Source organism: Saimiri boliviensis, chromosome 2, assembly GCF_048565385.1.
Source record: "Saimiri boliviensis isolate mSaiBol1 chromosome 2, mSaiBol1.pri, whole genome shotgun sequence".
Lineage (NCBI taxonomy): Eukaryota > Metazoa > Chordata > Mammalia > Primates > Cebidae > Saimiri > Saimiri boliviensis.
This window is the reverse complement of record NC_133450.1, coordinates 54,345,139-54,360,474: the sequence shown is the minus strand read 5'-3', so window position 1 is coordinate 54,360,474 and position 15,336 is coordinate 54,345,139. Positions and strand designations below refer to the sequence as shown.

The 15,336-nt window shown below is 39.7% G+C and overlaps 1 protein-coding gene, 1 long non-coding RNA gene and 1 other non-coding gene across 13 annotated transcripts in view; 1 reads left to right on the top strand and 2 right to left on the bottom strand.

The window, feature by feature from the left end:
• LOC141582632 (uncharacterized) overlaps positions 1-7,497 on the bottom strand; it is a 57,124-nt gene extending 49,627 nt beyond the window's left edge. Inside the window, exons 1-2 of the long non-coding RNA XR_012515522.1 lie at positions 7,299-7,497; positions 6,356-6,475 (exon numbers count right to left, since the gene is read on the bottom strand). This is a non-coding gene — a long non-coding RNA (uncharacterized LOC141582632). The remainder of the gene's footprint in view (positions 1-6,355; positions 6,476-7,298) is intronic.
• On the bottom strand, positions 6,004-6,110 carry LOC120364084 (U6 spliceosomal RNA). Its single transcript, XR_005579437.1, has one exon. It is a non-coding gene; the product is annotated as a U6 spliceosomal RNA (small nuclear RNA).
• A 190-nt stretch (positions 7,498-7,687) lies between the features above and the next one.
• The window catches only part of HEATR5A (HEAT repeat containing 5A), a 132,300-nt gene continuing 124,651 nt past the window's right edge, over positions 7,688-15,336 (top strand). For 7 of the 11 annotated variants that reach the window (XM_074393307.1, XM_074393308.1, XM_010334962.3 and 4 more), the window contains exon 1: positions 7,689-7,923. The gene's annotated coding sequence lies outside the window, so the exon portion shown is untranslated. Of the gene's footprint in view, positions 7,924-7,990; positions 8,143-15,336 lie in introns of those variants that run through there. The other 4 variants (XM_074393311.1, XM_074393310.1, XM_074393305.1 and 1 more) reach the window with 3 other exon arrangements.

The following is a 15,336-nucleotide window of genomic DNA, read 5'->3' as shown; positions in this document are numbered from 1 at the left end:
TAGGCTGGCAAATTGAATTCAAGAGTATATAATTCTATTCCATATTATTAACATTTTTCTTTTCTTCCTGATCTATGACTCTGGCTCCACTGATTACCTTAACCATATTACATGGGTAATTTAATTTCTAGCTATTGTTCATCCTGGCCAATTAAATATTTGCATCTATATAAGGTTTTCTCCTTTAAGTTTGTAGCTAAACAAGAAGTTTGATAGATGAAATAATTTTTTTTTTTTAGAAGACAAGGTTTCACTGTGTTGGCCAGGCTGGTCTCGATCTCCTGACCTCATGATCCACCCACCTCGGCCTCCTAAAGTGTTGGGATTGCAAGCACGAGCCACTGCGCTTGGCCTATATGAACTAATTTTTATTAGAATTTGCTTAAGAATAATATGTCCCAAAGAAGATAGTAATAGATCTACAATACATAAACATAGTAACTGATAATTTCTATATGTATTTTTATAATATGTATATAGTCATATATAAAATAATTCAGCAAGAATACTACTTATCAACTATGTAGCATCATTTTGCTGGGTACGTTCAATTTCTTGAATTAGACAAATAATCTTAAATTATGAATCTTATTATAAATTATTTGGGTCTTAATGTTATCTTGTGTGATTAACAGTCTGACATTTAACTTTTAAGTGGATGATCATCCATCATTAGTTTTCATATCAAATATATCTCCAACTGGTGAATAGCATTTCTGGGGGCGGGGGGGTGGTGCTTATATGCTACTCCTAAAGAAGGAAGCATCCCTGAATGAAAGCACTAACGACAAGTTACCTGTTAGCATGTAAACAGTTGACTTTACTAAAAAGCTTGCGGCAGAAGTTGAGGGTTTGTGTAATATTTAATTTAACATGGCCCTCCTCCTCAGTTCTAGCTCTGGCTTGACCTATCCCATTCTCTGGGTTTTGGCTCATTTTTAGAACTGAGCTGGAAGGTCATTAACTTTTGCTTCTTCACCTTGATAGATTAACTTTCTGATTAATTTGGCTTATGATAGTGTTTCCTGTGGTTCCCATCAGGGACTTTCTGGCAGGGGAACATGAACAAACAGACCAAGGACTTTCTTTTAATTCCTTTTAGCCTCACTTCTATTGATTCCCCACAAATACCTCCTTCCCACTTCTTAAAGTCTGCTATGGATCCCATTATCCAGAGCCTGCTGTCCCTGGCCACTGCAGGTGTGTTGCTGCCTGACCTTCCCCCTCTCCATTGAAACCTTCCTGTCCTGCTGCTCACTCCTTTAGGGTCATATCCTTCCTGCCTTTCAAGGTGAAAACTATATTAAAACAATAGCCAGAGGAGATATACAGGGTTTTCTCTCCCACCCCAGGTTACAGCATCTTAACATTGACTTCCTGAAGTCTCTTTCCCTTTTGTATGAAAACCAGAAGAATGATTTTCATAAAATCAGAGGATAAATAAGACAAACAGCAACAAAAAGATAAAATCAGAGGATAACTCCTAAAAGACCCCCTAATACAACATGCTCATTTTCCATGGGAGGAAAACACAGCCCAAAGAGGTTAAGTGGCTTTCTTATAAAATATTATAGCAAGTTTGGAACAAAACCATAAAGTTTATGCACGTGTAAAGCACTGTATTTCTTCATCTGATCAGATAATGAGGATTTGGGAGGGACCTTTGGAGTCCTTATTAGGCACCAACACAATTGCAGTCATTTTTACTGTCAAATGTTATCAAATACATAGTTGCAGATCTACCTTTGTTAAGTATTCCTGCTTAGAAATGCCAGTTCTAAGTTTAACAGCTCCCTTCCAGGTTAAATGGCCTGCTCTTACCTGCCATCATAGGTGAAGATCTTGCTACTGTTTTTAAGCACTTCTTGAACTGAATATTTATAGTGGTAGTTTGCTACTGGGAGAAATCCTACCCATTGCCAAAAGTTCTCATTAGAAATTTAGTGCTAAAAGCTGTCACAGATTACAGCAAGCTCAGCAGTATATTGACAAATAATGCTTGATAGACCACAAAATGGAAAGCTGTATCACAAAGGGCCACAGATCTTTTGTTAGAGTAGGGTATCACTGTCATCTCAGGCTTCAAATCACATTGAAATCAACAGAGTGGAAGCTGTGCCCAACCCATGAGTTTTGTGACATGAGCTTGCCAAATGTAAACCCTAGTCTCTTCAGTGGTTCCATCAACATTGAGCAACCTGGCATGACTGGAGTAGATCACTAATAACAAACTTCCAGAGCTGCATTTTCCAAAGTCTGATCCTAGGACATTAGTTCTAAAAGTTATTAATATGCATTCTTTTTGTTTGTTTGTTTGAGACAGAGTCTCGCTCTGTCACCCAGTCTGAAGTGCAGTGGTGCAATCTGGGCTCACTGCAACCTCTGCCTACCTGATTCAAGCGGTTCTCCTGCCTCAGCCTCCTGAGTAGCTGGGCCTACAGATGCATGCTAACATGCCTGGCTAATTTTTGTATTTTTAGTAGAGATGGGGTTTGACCATGTTGGCCAGGATGGTCTCAAACTCCTGACCTCAGGTGATCTATCCACCTCAGCCTCCCAAAGTGCTGGGATTACAGGCATGAGCCTCTGTACCTGGCCAATATCCATTCCTTTTTTTTTTTAAGATATTATATTCCATATAAGTTTGTGAAACATTGCATCAAATGCAGCCCACTAATATACATACCGACTCTCTAACAAATGGCTATAATATATTAATACATAGTACTTCTCAAACTTATTTAAGAATATCTTTTCAAAGGAACTCCTATTATAACCTCTTGAGGGGTACAATCAAGAGAAGGGCCCTAGAGTTCCATGGGTACACTAGAATTCCATTGTTGTAGCAATATTGTTCTACTGTCATTGAATTTTACAATATCAGAAATAGAAGTAATCTTAAAGGTCATCTATCATTTTCAGTTTCCCAAATGTATGCTATTTGGAACCTAAAATCATCGAATTGGTTATATTTCAACAATAAATTGCAGCAGGATATCACATTGCAAGTTAAATGGGTAACCACTGGATTGCTTCATTGTTTTCACATATACCATTAAAATACCAACTGTTATACTTCTAAGAATGTTTAATTTATTGGTGAGAAAAATTTTTCTGTTATACAAAGCGTAGAAAATGCAGCATAATGCTTTATAGTGATTAGTATAAAATAAGTAGGAAGTATATAGAATTCTCCATTCCTTCTTCAAGTATCTGTTGAGCACCTTCTGTATGTTCATCAGATATTTGTGATGCATTCACAAGCTGGAGTAAGTTGGGAGTGGGGAGTTAAGTGCCTAATAATTCTAGCTATCATTTGACAGTGGAAAACATGCTAGTTATATATATATCTCAAATCCTCAGAACACCTCAGGGAAGGAGATGGTATTCTCATGCTATGAGTGAGGAAATTGAGCTTCAGAATATGAAGTGATTTTCCCTAGGTCATGCTCACTAAGTGGTGTAATTAGAATTTGAATGCAAGTCACCAATTCCAAAGCTATGTTCTTTCTGTTACCTATAGTACAGCTTCTTTTTTGTGACTCAAAATTTCAATTTAAAATTAAACAAAGTATAATCAAAGTATAATAGTAGTTGAACACTGGGACACATTTTCATTAGGTTAAGATAATAACATTGGTGTTTGTGCTGCTCTTGATTTTTCTCATTTTTTTCTCTTTCATTATGTCTGTTGTCAGTGCCAGGCAGAAAAATTTGGATTCTGCTTCTCTAGTTCTGGCCCCTCTTCACTAGCTCTGACCCCTCTTCACTAGCTCTGACCCCTCTTCACTAGCTCTGACCCCTCTTCTAAGCTGCAGTCCCTCATTTCCCCTTGGATGCCTTACTGTCACCTCAAATGTGACATGTTTAAAATTAAACTCATTATTTTCCCCTCCAAATTCCACCTTCTAATTTCATTCTCTTAGTCACTTAGCTTAAAGTCTAGGGCCAACTTTGAATCTTTTGTAAAACTAGTGATTGGACTCAATGATACATAATATCCCTTCTAACTCTGAAATTCTAATGTTGTTATTTTTGTACCACATACTCAGGCAAAATGAATTTTTCTCTGCTTTGAGCCTGCTAAAACTATTTTCCAAGAGTTTTTCCATATCTAATGGCATATATCCTACTCATCCATCCTTATGTGTCCTTCAAAGCCCACTTTAAATGTCATCTCTTTCTTTAAACTCTTCACGAGCCTCCCAACTGTATTTCACAATGATTGTTCTCTCCTTCAGAATCCTGTAATAGTTTTGTTGCTTTTTTAGGGTACTTTACAATACCCTGTACACAGGCATACAATATATATCTTGCATATTATTCTTTACCTATACATATACATACTATATATATATATATATATATATATATAGATACACACACACTATACATATATACATATATATGATACACACACACTATATATATATGATACATATTTTGGGTACTATAAATAATATATACAACAAATATATATGATATATAACATATAGTGTGTGTATATATAAGATTTTATAAAAATTAATATATAATAAATATATAACTAAGCTATATATTAGATGTATATATGTGTATATAGGGTGCTGTAGAAAATATATAATATTTAACTAATGTATATAGTGTGTGTGTATCTAATCTATATAAAGTGAAGTAAGGGGGATGCTTGGCATGGGTTGATTGGGTCTGAGCAGGGTGGGTAGGGTTTATAAGCTAGGCATGATCACAGGGTGTGGGAGTGATGGTAAGGAAAGAAAGATGAGAGTGGGGCTTGAGATGGCTAATGTGGAGCTTTCAGAACCTTAGTGCAGAAAGGGCAGTATCCTCCAAAGGAAGAGATGGCAGCTATGGGTGATTGCTCACATACTGCAGGGTTATTCAAATAAGTAAATATGTCAAGGATAATGGGAGCCAGGCTTCTCTCTGTAGGAGAAAGTAGTTATAAATGTGGAAGAGCAGAAACTAGAATGAACTGTATAATGCTGGATTGGAGGTTTTACTATGAACACATGATTTTTCAATATATATTGTTAGACAAATATAGTTGTAAATATATGTGTAAGGATACATATAAAGATGTGCTGTGTATGTGTATGAATGTATAAAAATATTCCTCAACTGCATCCCCTGAGACAGCCTGGGCTATGGATACCTTAATAGCAGTGAGTATACCTAGTGCTGAATACCATTTTCCACTATAAGGAATCAGGGCTCCTGCATAAATGGTTCTGCTCCTCCTCCAAGGCTGGAACAAGATGAGCCTGAAAACATCTAATTGCGCTAGTAACTAGGGGAGTGCTGAAAGAATGATGGGGATGTATCAAAAGGGCACAGAATAGTAACCTGTTAATGTTGAATCTGGACAATGTGTATATGGTATTTAAAGCTCTTTTAATTATTGTATATTTTTAAAATATTTTACAATAAAATGTTTACAGAATTTAAAGCCAGTACAGTGGCTCACACCTGTAATCCCAGCACTTTGGGAGGTCAAGGCAAGTGGATAGCTTGGGCCCAGGAGTTCAAGACCAGCCTGGGCAGCATGGCAAAACCTTGTCTCTACAAAAAAAAGATACAAAAAAAATTAGGCACAGTAGTGCACCCATTGTCCCTGCTACTCGAGAGGCTGGGGTGGGAGAATCACCTGAGCCCAGGAGGTTGAGGCCACAGTTAGCCATGATCAGACCACTGCACTCCAGCCTGGGTGACAGAGTGAGACCTTGTCCATATATATATATATATATATATATATATATATATACACACACACATATATGTGCTGCCGAAGTGAGCACGAGAGACCATATATATACATAATTGCACTTTAGGTTCTGGGGTACATGTGAAGAACATGCAGGACTGTTGCATAGGTACATGCATGGCAATGTGGTTTGCTGCCTCCATTCCCATCACCTATATCTGGCATTTCTCCCCATGTTATCCCACCTCAACTCCCTACTCCCTGCTGTCCCTCCCCTCGTCCCCCCAACAGACCCCAGTGTGAAAAATATGGAACGCTCCACAAATTTGCATGTCTTCCTTGCGCAGGGACCATGCTAATCTTTTCTGTATCATTCCAATTTTAGTATATGTGCTGCCGAAGCAAGCACAAGACCTTGTCTTCTTGTCTCAAACACACACACACACACAAAACACAGAAGCTAGAATGAATGTGAGACCATGTCTTCTTATCTCAAAAAAAAAAAAAAAAAAATTTACACACACATCACAGAAGCTAGAATGAATGGGACCCCTATTCATTCTTGGGATAATTCAGCATCAAGAATAAATAATGATAGAGACAGAACATTGGCTGGGTGCAGTGATGCGCATACCTGTAGTCCAAGCTACTTACTTGGGAGGCTGAGGCAGAAGGATTGCATGAGCCCAGAAGGTCAAGGGTGTAGTGTGCACCATGATTGCACTATCGACATGTGAATAGCCACTTTGTCCAGCCTGGGCAACAAAGGAGGCCCTGTATTGAGAAAAACAAAAAAAGGAGAGAAAAGAGAGAAAGAAAGAGATTATAACTCATTTAACAAAATAGAAACCTGTGGATCCATACTAATATAAATACATTAATTGAATATTTGATGAGAACAAGATATTTACAAATTTCTTGAAAGGAAAGTTTCAGAGTCTCCCTCACAAAATATTTATTTACAAAGGGGAAAAAGAAGTAACTACACTGGAGAAGCCTAGCAGACACTACCTTATTAAACATCGGTAATGAGAGAAGTTAAAATTGTGCCACCTGATAGGGTGCAACAAGAAGAAAGCAGCAAGATTTCTGGAGTCCTGTCATACCCAGCTGAATGTAATCATGAGTAAGTATCAGACCCAAAGTGAAGGCCATTCTACAAAAATAACTGCCCAGGAATCTTTTAAAGTGTCAATAACATGAAAGTCAAGGCAAGACTAAGAGTTTACGTTCCAGTTTGAAGAGTGGGAAAGATACATGGTAAGTAAATACAATGCTTGATTCTGAACAGAATCTTTTACCATAAAGAACATTATTGGGACAATTGGCAAAACGCTGAGTTACATAAATGTTTTGATTTTGGTGGTTATAATGTGATTATGTAGAAGGTGCTTAGGGACAATGTGACATGGGGTCAACAATTTAAATCTCAATTCAGGGAAAAGAAGGTCTTTGTATTATACTTGCAAACTTTTTGTAAGCTGGAAACTGATTCAAAGTAAAACTTGAAAAATGACATTCAAAACGCCGAGTGTAGTGGGAAAACGCAGATTACCCGAGCTAAGAAGCTGTTAGTCTTAGTAGCAAGTCACTTTACCTCAGCCCTCAGTCAAGGCTCTCTAGGGTCCCTTCCACGTCTAACACTATACCATCTACACCCACAGCACTGGCCCCGCCTCAATTTCTCCAGGCCCTTTAGATGTCCCGGAGCTGCACCCAAGGACTCTGGCTTGCGATAAAAACAGACAAAAATAGCTGTGGCCGGAATGGCCGGACTGAAAAACTGCGGTCCTAATCCTAACTTGGGCCGCTGTCTCCATCGTTCTTTCGACGGTGAAGCAGTTATGCCTGCCAGAGTGGGCGCTCGATGGCTCGGCAGCCAGCTGGCGGGGCCTTGGACCGGCAGCGTGGCGCAGGGCGCGCTCCCAATCACTAACTCCCGCCGTGCTAGCTGCGGCCAGCTTTCCGGCCACGCCCCGCGCGCGCCCGTCCCACCTCACTGCCTCGCTGTCGCCGCCGCCGGCAAATGCAGACTCTGCTGGGGTTAGCGGAGCAGCCGGTAATGTGGCGGAACCACGACAGGCGCTGAGCTGAGGGGGACCCCCTCCCTCCCCCAAAGGCAAGCAGTCGGGAATCCGCGAAGCGGGGGCAGCGCCGGGCGCGAGGGGGCGTTATCTGGACTGCCCGTAGGCTGGGAGGAAGGACGCACCGGGGCCAGCAATGTGAGTTAAGCGCTCCGGGATCCCGAGGGTGGTCGCGGCAGCGATGTAACCGCGAAAGAAGCCGGTGGGGGAACTGGTCGAGCGGCTGGGTGTCCTGGCCACAAGGGCCGGAGCCCGCCGAGGAGGGGCTGACTGGGGCACGGGGTCAGCTGGGGCAGTGCGATCTGTTCTTCTTCCTCCTGGGCTCCGAGAGAGTCTGGCTTCACCTGAGCACAACAGGTAGGCGTGGACTCCAGCCAGCGGGAGCCGGGGACGCCCGGCGTGTGGGGAAGGTCAGGAGGTCGGAGCCCGCCTAGCCCGCGCGCTGCTCCCGGGACCCGCCCTGCGGCGTCCGCTGCGCCGCCAGTGGTCAGCGAGGAACGGGGCCCCGGCCTGGCCTTTGGGCGAGCTTCCTCTGAGGCCCGTTTGTTTTCTGCGGGAACCCTCAAGGAGCTCCCTCTCCAAGAAGGGAGCAGTGGAGAATGTGGATATTTGCCTTCTAAGTGGAAAACTGTTTTAGTTCTCGCCAGGAAAGAAAGCTTTTGCTGGGGTAGCATTTGCTTAGCGTGGGGAAACATTTTCTTTCACCCCACTCTCGGCCAACACGGCGTTCTTTCAAGTGATTATAAAGTCTTTAGAAACTTTTTTAAGTGTTTTATATAGCGGTTTGTTTATCACAGTAATGGATACCTCTTCCTGTTTTCTTGACTGTCAAGTCAGATAATAGTAAAATGGCTTGAACCCCTATGTTAAAGGTCATAATTATCCATTGTTTTTATGTGCATTCATTTACTGAACACATATTCAGCACTTTTTTTGTGCTAGACACTCTTAAGGAATTTACAGCCTGAAAGAGGTGTTAAAAGTTTATGGAGAAACAAGTACAGTTAAGAACTTCCAGCGAAAATACTCAGTGAAATTACTTAAATTGTAGGGAAAGCAGAAGTGTAGTTAAGCATTAGATGTTAAGCATTAGATGGATGGGGAGAGAAGAATTTTGTTTCATTTTCCAAACATGTTAGAAAGTATGTCTTTGAGAACGTGATTTTAGGTAAAAGCATGGACGCGTAGATTTGTGTTACATTTTAATACCATTGACTTTTTTTCACTTAACTGGTAAACAGGCAGGATATATAATATAAGAATAGTGACAGTTGGAAAATACTGGAGTATGAATTTGTAATGCCTTGGAATGCAGTTGTTTTACCTATATAAACTATAGAATAGGAAAAGACCCCTGAAAGTCAGGAAACATGAGTTCCTGCTTAAATTCCCTCCACTATTTATGGATGTTAGATTAGGTCACTTTTTTCTTTCTTTCTTTTTTTTTAATCGTTGTATCTGACTTTAGTCACAGAAAATACATGACTCCAAGGTACCTTTTTAATTCTTAAATTATTACAATTAACTACATTAAACTAATGAATATATTCTCTACAGAAAAGATTACTTTTTTTACTTGTGTGTAACTAATGCACTTACCTTTCTTCCTGCTTTACTTCAAAAAGGTTGAGGCAGTTTAGAATAATCTTTCTTAACTATGACTAACATACGGGTTAAATTCTGGATTTTTTTAAATTCTAAAATTATTTTATTCTAAATCCTGGTTAGGCAATTTGACGACATCTGCACTTAAAAAAAAAAAAAAAGCTGTATGCAGTCTTACGTGGTTCATTAATTATCTCATAGTGTAATTGAAGAGTTTGAAAATCCTTTAATGAGACCACAGTCCTCATATAAATAACACTTCTGCTTTTTCAGGAGACATTGAGAAACTGTTATTAAATCTCATTTGAGAAACCAATTAACTGGGACCAAAAAAATTAGTAAAGACTTGCCTGGGTCACTTAATTAAATCCCTTGTCTAGTTCTAGTGTTAAATTTTTGAATTAGAATAGTGCTTAGTAATCTACAGCCTATGTGTCAAATCTACACTGCTGGCAGCTTCATAAAAGTTTTATTGAACACAACAATGCTTCTTCGTTTATGGCTATTCAGGTATTGTTTTTGAGTAGTTGTGATAGAGGCTCCCAAAGCCTAAAGTATTTATTGTCTGGTCCTTTACAGAAAAAAATTAGTGGACCCCTGAACTAGAACTCTAAATGCTTAAACACTAAATCTTTTGTAGGAGGAAATAGATTAAGTTCAGTTTTAATTCTTTTATTTTTATTTTTATTTTTATTTTTAGACAGCGTCTCACTCTGCCACCCAGGCTATAGTGCAGTGGCACGGTCTTGGCTCACTTGCAGTCTCCACCTCCGGGTTCACGCGATTCTCCTGCCTCAGCCTCCTGAGTAGCTGGGAATACAGGCACAAGCCATCACACCCCTAATTTTTGTATTTTTAGTTAAGACGGAGCTTCACTATGTTGGCCAGGCTGGTCTCAAACTCCTGACCTCAGGTGATTCCCCTGCCTTGGCCTCCGAAAGGCGCCTGGCCTCAGTTTTAATTCCTAATCTTGTTTTCTCATTGTAATGTCACGTAATTGTAGGATTCATAAATGCTTCTAGATCTGCAGTGGGTAATGACAGAAAAGGGGAATGGTTTTTCTGCTCCCTTACCTAGTATAAAGTTTTATAATTTCAGCAACTCTAGCCTTTTGTATTGCTGTTACAAAGAGGAAGAGTTTTTATATGTTTCTCTAGCAACTTTCTAATTTTCAGTTTTCATTTAGATCTGGTACGGGAAATTTTTTTCGTTTAGTAAACTTCTTTCTTTTTATTACGTTATTCATGGGCTTTATCATAAGCAGCAGTGAGGTACCTTTACTTAAAACAGTTTTTTTTTGTTTTTTTTTTTGGGGGGTGACAGGGTCACTGGAGTGGAGTCAAGCAATCCTTCGACCTCAGCCTTTGAGTAGCTGGGACCACAGGCACATGCCACCATTCCCAGTTAATATTTTGTATTTTTTGTAGAGATGTGGTTTTGTTATGTTGCCCAGGCTGGTCTTGAACTCCTGGGCTCAGGGAATCTCCTTACCTCAGCCTCCCAAAGTACTGGGATTACAGGTATGATCCGATCTGGCCCTAAAACCGTTTTTTAAACCGGAATCTAGTGATAAATCTAGTGGTTCCTAGTTGGTCATAAGCTCAGACAGAGTATTATTGGAAGTGTAACTGAACAAGAAATCAAACATGTTTACAGTGAGAACCAAATGGAAAGTTAGAACTTTTTAAACAGATACCTAACAGATTGAAACTGAATTATATATCCTGACTCATGCTTGGGCTTTTAAAAATTTTTTTATTTTTTAAATAGTAGCAGCACTGGCAGGGCACGGTGGCTCAGGCCTATAATCCCTGCACTTTGGGAGGCCAAGGCAGGTGCATCACAAGGTCAAAAGATTGAGACCATCCTGGCCAACATGGTGAAACCTCGTCTCTACTAAATATACAAAAATTAGCTGGGTGTGGTGGTGCACACCTGTAATCCCAGCTACTCAGGATGATGAGACAGGAGGATTGCTTGAACCCAGGAGGCGGAAGGTGCAGTGAGCTTAGATTGTGCCACTACACTCCAGCCTGGGCGACAGAGCAAGAATCTGTCTCAAAAAAAAAAAAAAAAATTAGCTGGACTGGGCACGGTGGCACACACCTGTATTCCAAGATACTCTGGAGGCTGAGACAGGAGAATTGCTTGAACCCAGGAGGCAGAGTTTGCAGTGAGCCAAGATTGGGCCACTGCACTCCTACCTGGTGATGGAGGAGACTCTGTCTCAAAAAAAAAAAAAAATAGTAACAACACAGAGATACTTATTTCTATAAAAGAAGCGTAATATAGCCATATTAAAGCACTATATTAGTTATCTGCCTAAGAAATTGAAGCTGGTTGTGTGACAAAAATGAAGGAAAACTTGGAGAAGGTAATAATTTTAAATATTTAAAGCTGTACATATACTTTTGCTAATCTTAAAACCATCAGCCAGTTGTGGTGGCTCACGCCTGTAATCTTAGCATTTTGGGAGGGCAAGGCAGCCAGATCACTTAAGGTGTCAGGGGTTCGAGACCAGCCTGGCCAACATGGTGAAACCCCATACCTACTAAAAAATACAAAAATTAGCCGGGTGTGGTGGTGTGCACCTGGAGTCCCAGCTATTTGGGAGGCTGATGTAGAAGAATCACTTGAACCCATGAATTGGAAGTTGAAGTGAGCTGAGACCCTGCCACTGCACTCCAGCCTGGGTGACAGACCCTATCTCAAAAAAAAAAAAGATAAAAGATAAAAATAGTATGGTGCTAATTTTACTAAATTGTTTTATGTATGTATTTTTTTCAGTAACTTTGTTGTCCTTTATTGCCCAAGTAATGCTTCTCATTGGGTAAATATGCAATAGCATTTATATATTTTTCTGTTGCATTTGGCGGTTTCTGCATGTTGAATATATGCATATTTGTGTGCATGTAAACAAAATAATACCTTACTCAAAAGAAATATTAGTATCTTTTTATGTAAGTAAAATTACCAGAAAACTGAAGTTACCCATTGAATCACCAACTCTCTTCAAAAAAATATTTTGGGAGGAAATCAGAAAAAAGCAAAGCAGATATACATGTACAAAATCCCTTAGTCCTAATTCTAGAGACTAAAAGCCTCTGAAAAGGTTTTTCTTAACTCATTTGGTACCAAAACATGGCCTGAACTGATGCAAAGGTATTTACGGTTATTATTTATGCCATCTTATGTGAATATGAATCTTCCTATCTTTTGCTTTAGAAATATCAGTTAGTTTGATTTACAGAGTGCTGTCCCAGACACATGTGGGGATTTGATGTAATAGATGATATGTCTATCTTATTCCGTGGGTAGGACATGAAAGTGGCAGTCAGAAGGCAGAATAATATGGAGTTATTCCACGGATCTGTACTTGCAAAGTTAAGAGCCTAGCTAGACATCTGGCAGGGAGTACGAAGCAGTACCTGCCAAGGAAAGCCCTCAGGTAAGGCTCCAAGAGGTTAGAAATTTAGCTAAATTTTAGGTTAGGTAGCTAAGTTTTAAGAGGTAGGTTGTGAATTAAAAGTAGGAACCATGAGGAAGAGTCAGGATGTTAGACTGTAGTGTGGATTAAGGGTGAGTCTCTGAATTCTAACTGGGATGTTAAGAGACATGAACAATTAGAGGAGAGGGAAAAGGAGGATTCTGAAGCGGGTAGAGTCTAATGGCTAAACTTGGGAGTCCTAGGTAGCAGATTGCACATGCAGCAGATCTAAGAATTGACTCATTTTGTAAATGGAGCAAGAATTTCTGGCCTCTCCTATAAATCCTGATGTGCCGGAGAAATAATGGCATCTTACATGCTTTGCTTCTGTATTAAGTAGCCCAATATTGCTCTGCTTTTAAAAATATCTATATTAAATATTTGTCTCTTCCATCTGTTAGCTTCCTGCTCTCAGTGGGTTTGCTCTTTTAATGTGTTTCTCTATTCTACTCTATCTAGAATCCAGATAACTGGATTATTAATCATGTCTAAGAACTAAGAATGAATAGGCTATGGATTTATGTCAGTAAAATCCATGAGTTCTGAAACTTGCTCTGTAGACTGTTATTTTACTTCCTGTTACTGGAATTGCAGTTAGAGACCAAGTAGTGCAATTGCTAGCTAGTGACTTTCAGAGGGTGTGGTGGGAGATAAAAGAAACATAAAACTTCTTAACTTAAAGTCTGCCTCTGGACCAGGCGTGGTGGCTCAAGCCTGTAATCGCAGCACTTTGGGAGGCCGAGGCAGGTGGATCACGAAGTAAAGAGATCGAAACCATCCTGGTCAACATGGTGAAACCCCGTCTCTACTAAAAATACAAAAAATTAGCTGGGCATGGTGGCGCGTGCCTGTAATTCCAGCTACTCAGGAGGCTGAGGCAGGAGAATTGCCTGAACCCAAGAGGCAGAGGTTGTGGTGAGCCAAGATCGTGCCATTGCACTCCAGCCTGGGTAACAAGAGCGAAACTCTGTCTCAAAAAAAAAAAAAAATCTGCCTCTGGCATTCCTAAAGGTCCAAAATGAAATCTCCCTTCCATGTAGAGATTGGAGGGTCAGTGTGTGGAACGAAACATAATAAAAATAGTCAAGAGTAGCCAAAGTGTAAGCTAATACTTCTAGTACTTATTTATTTACTGTCTAGTTGGAAAGAGCTCTCTGAAAGTTGAAGTCTCTGGAAGACATAACACTGATAAAAATCCTCAAATTACTGGAGACATAAAAGTGAAGTGATGAGAAAGAATAACAAAGTTAGAAGGATTGAATGTTTCAATCACTATGGCAATAGCTGTATTAGTAATACCAGTGATTACTGTAGAGACTATATGAAGTAGTTGAAGGAACGTGGACATTAGACAGACATGGACATTACTGTCTTCTTCCACTTAAATAGCATTTCAGCCTTGGACAAATTTCTTAGCTCATTATATGTAAAATGAGAATAATAATATCTTAAGTTTCAGTATTATGAGGATTAAATGAGATAGCGAGTTTAGTAAGTAGATCTTCCAGAAATATTCATTTTTCTGTCACTGATGTATTAAAGTTGGTTCCTACTCCTCAGTCTTATCCCCCTTCACTCCCCAGAACACTTCCTTTTACACTTCAAGGGTGTTCTATTTCGTAATCTGGAAGGAGAATTGCTAGAAGCAGTTATAGTCCAATTGGGGCTCCCACTGGTAGTCTCGCCATCCTGGAATCCATCTTCTGCCATTTTTCTCATTCCTCACAGTAATGTGCAGTATTTTAGAAAAACAAAAAGAAGGCAGAGTAAATTCAGCCCCCCACCTATAACCCCTTTTCACCCCAAGTTATAAGTTTCTTGTCTTAGTGTTAAATTCTTTGACTTGGTAACTCCTGTTGTTTTTTTTCCTGTTCCACCCTGACTTCTCTATCCTAATAGGATGTGCTTCCCATTGGATCTTAGAGGGGTGTGTATTTGCTGTTCATATTGCCTCATATTATACAGTGTTAAGAGGCAGCATTTTTCCTGTTCCTACCAAGTTTGCAGGCACTGTTCTTGGCATCTTGGTACAGTGAATGTGTTTTCGTTATATATTAAAATTAGGTATTAGTGCTGTGCCTGGGACGTGTCATAAGTTAGGTTTTATGGTATGAGTTAGAAAACATGGATTCATTTGACTGTGGGAATTCATCTTTGGAATTTCAGAAATCAAAATTTAAAATACATAGTATAACAAGTGATTTTTAGTTTGTAAAGAATGTGTATGTGAAAGTTACTTAACAGTATAGAATAACACAAATTTTTAAGTAAATAGATAAATCCTAATTATACAAAGTTAAAACTTTGTCTGTTTGTCTCACTCTGTCACCAGGCTGGAGTGCACTGGTGCTTTCTCGGCTCACTGCAACCTCACCTCCCGGGTTCAAGCGATTCCTCTACCTCAGCCTCCCGAGTAGCTGGGACTACAGGCACATGCCGCCATGCCCCGCTAATTTTTT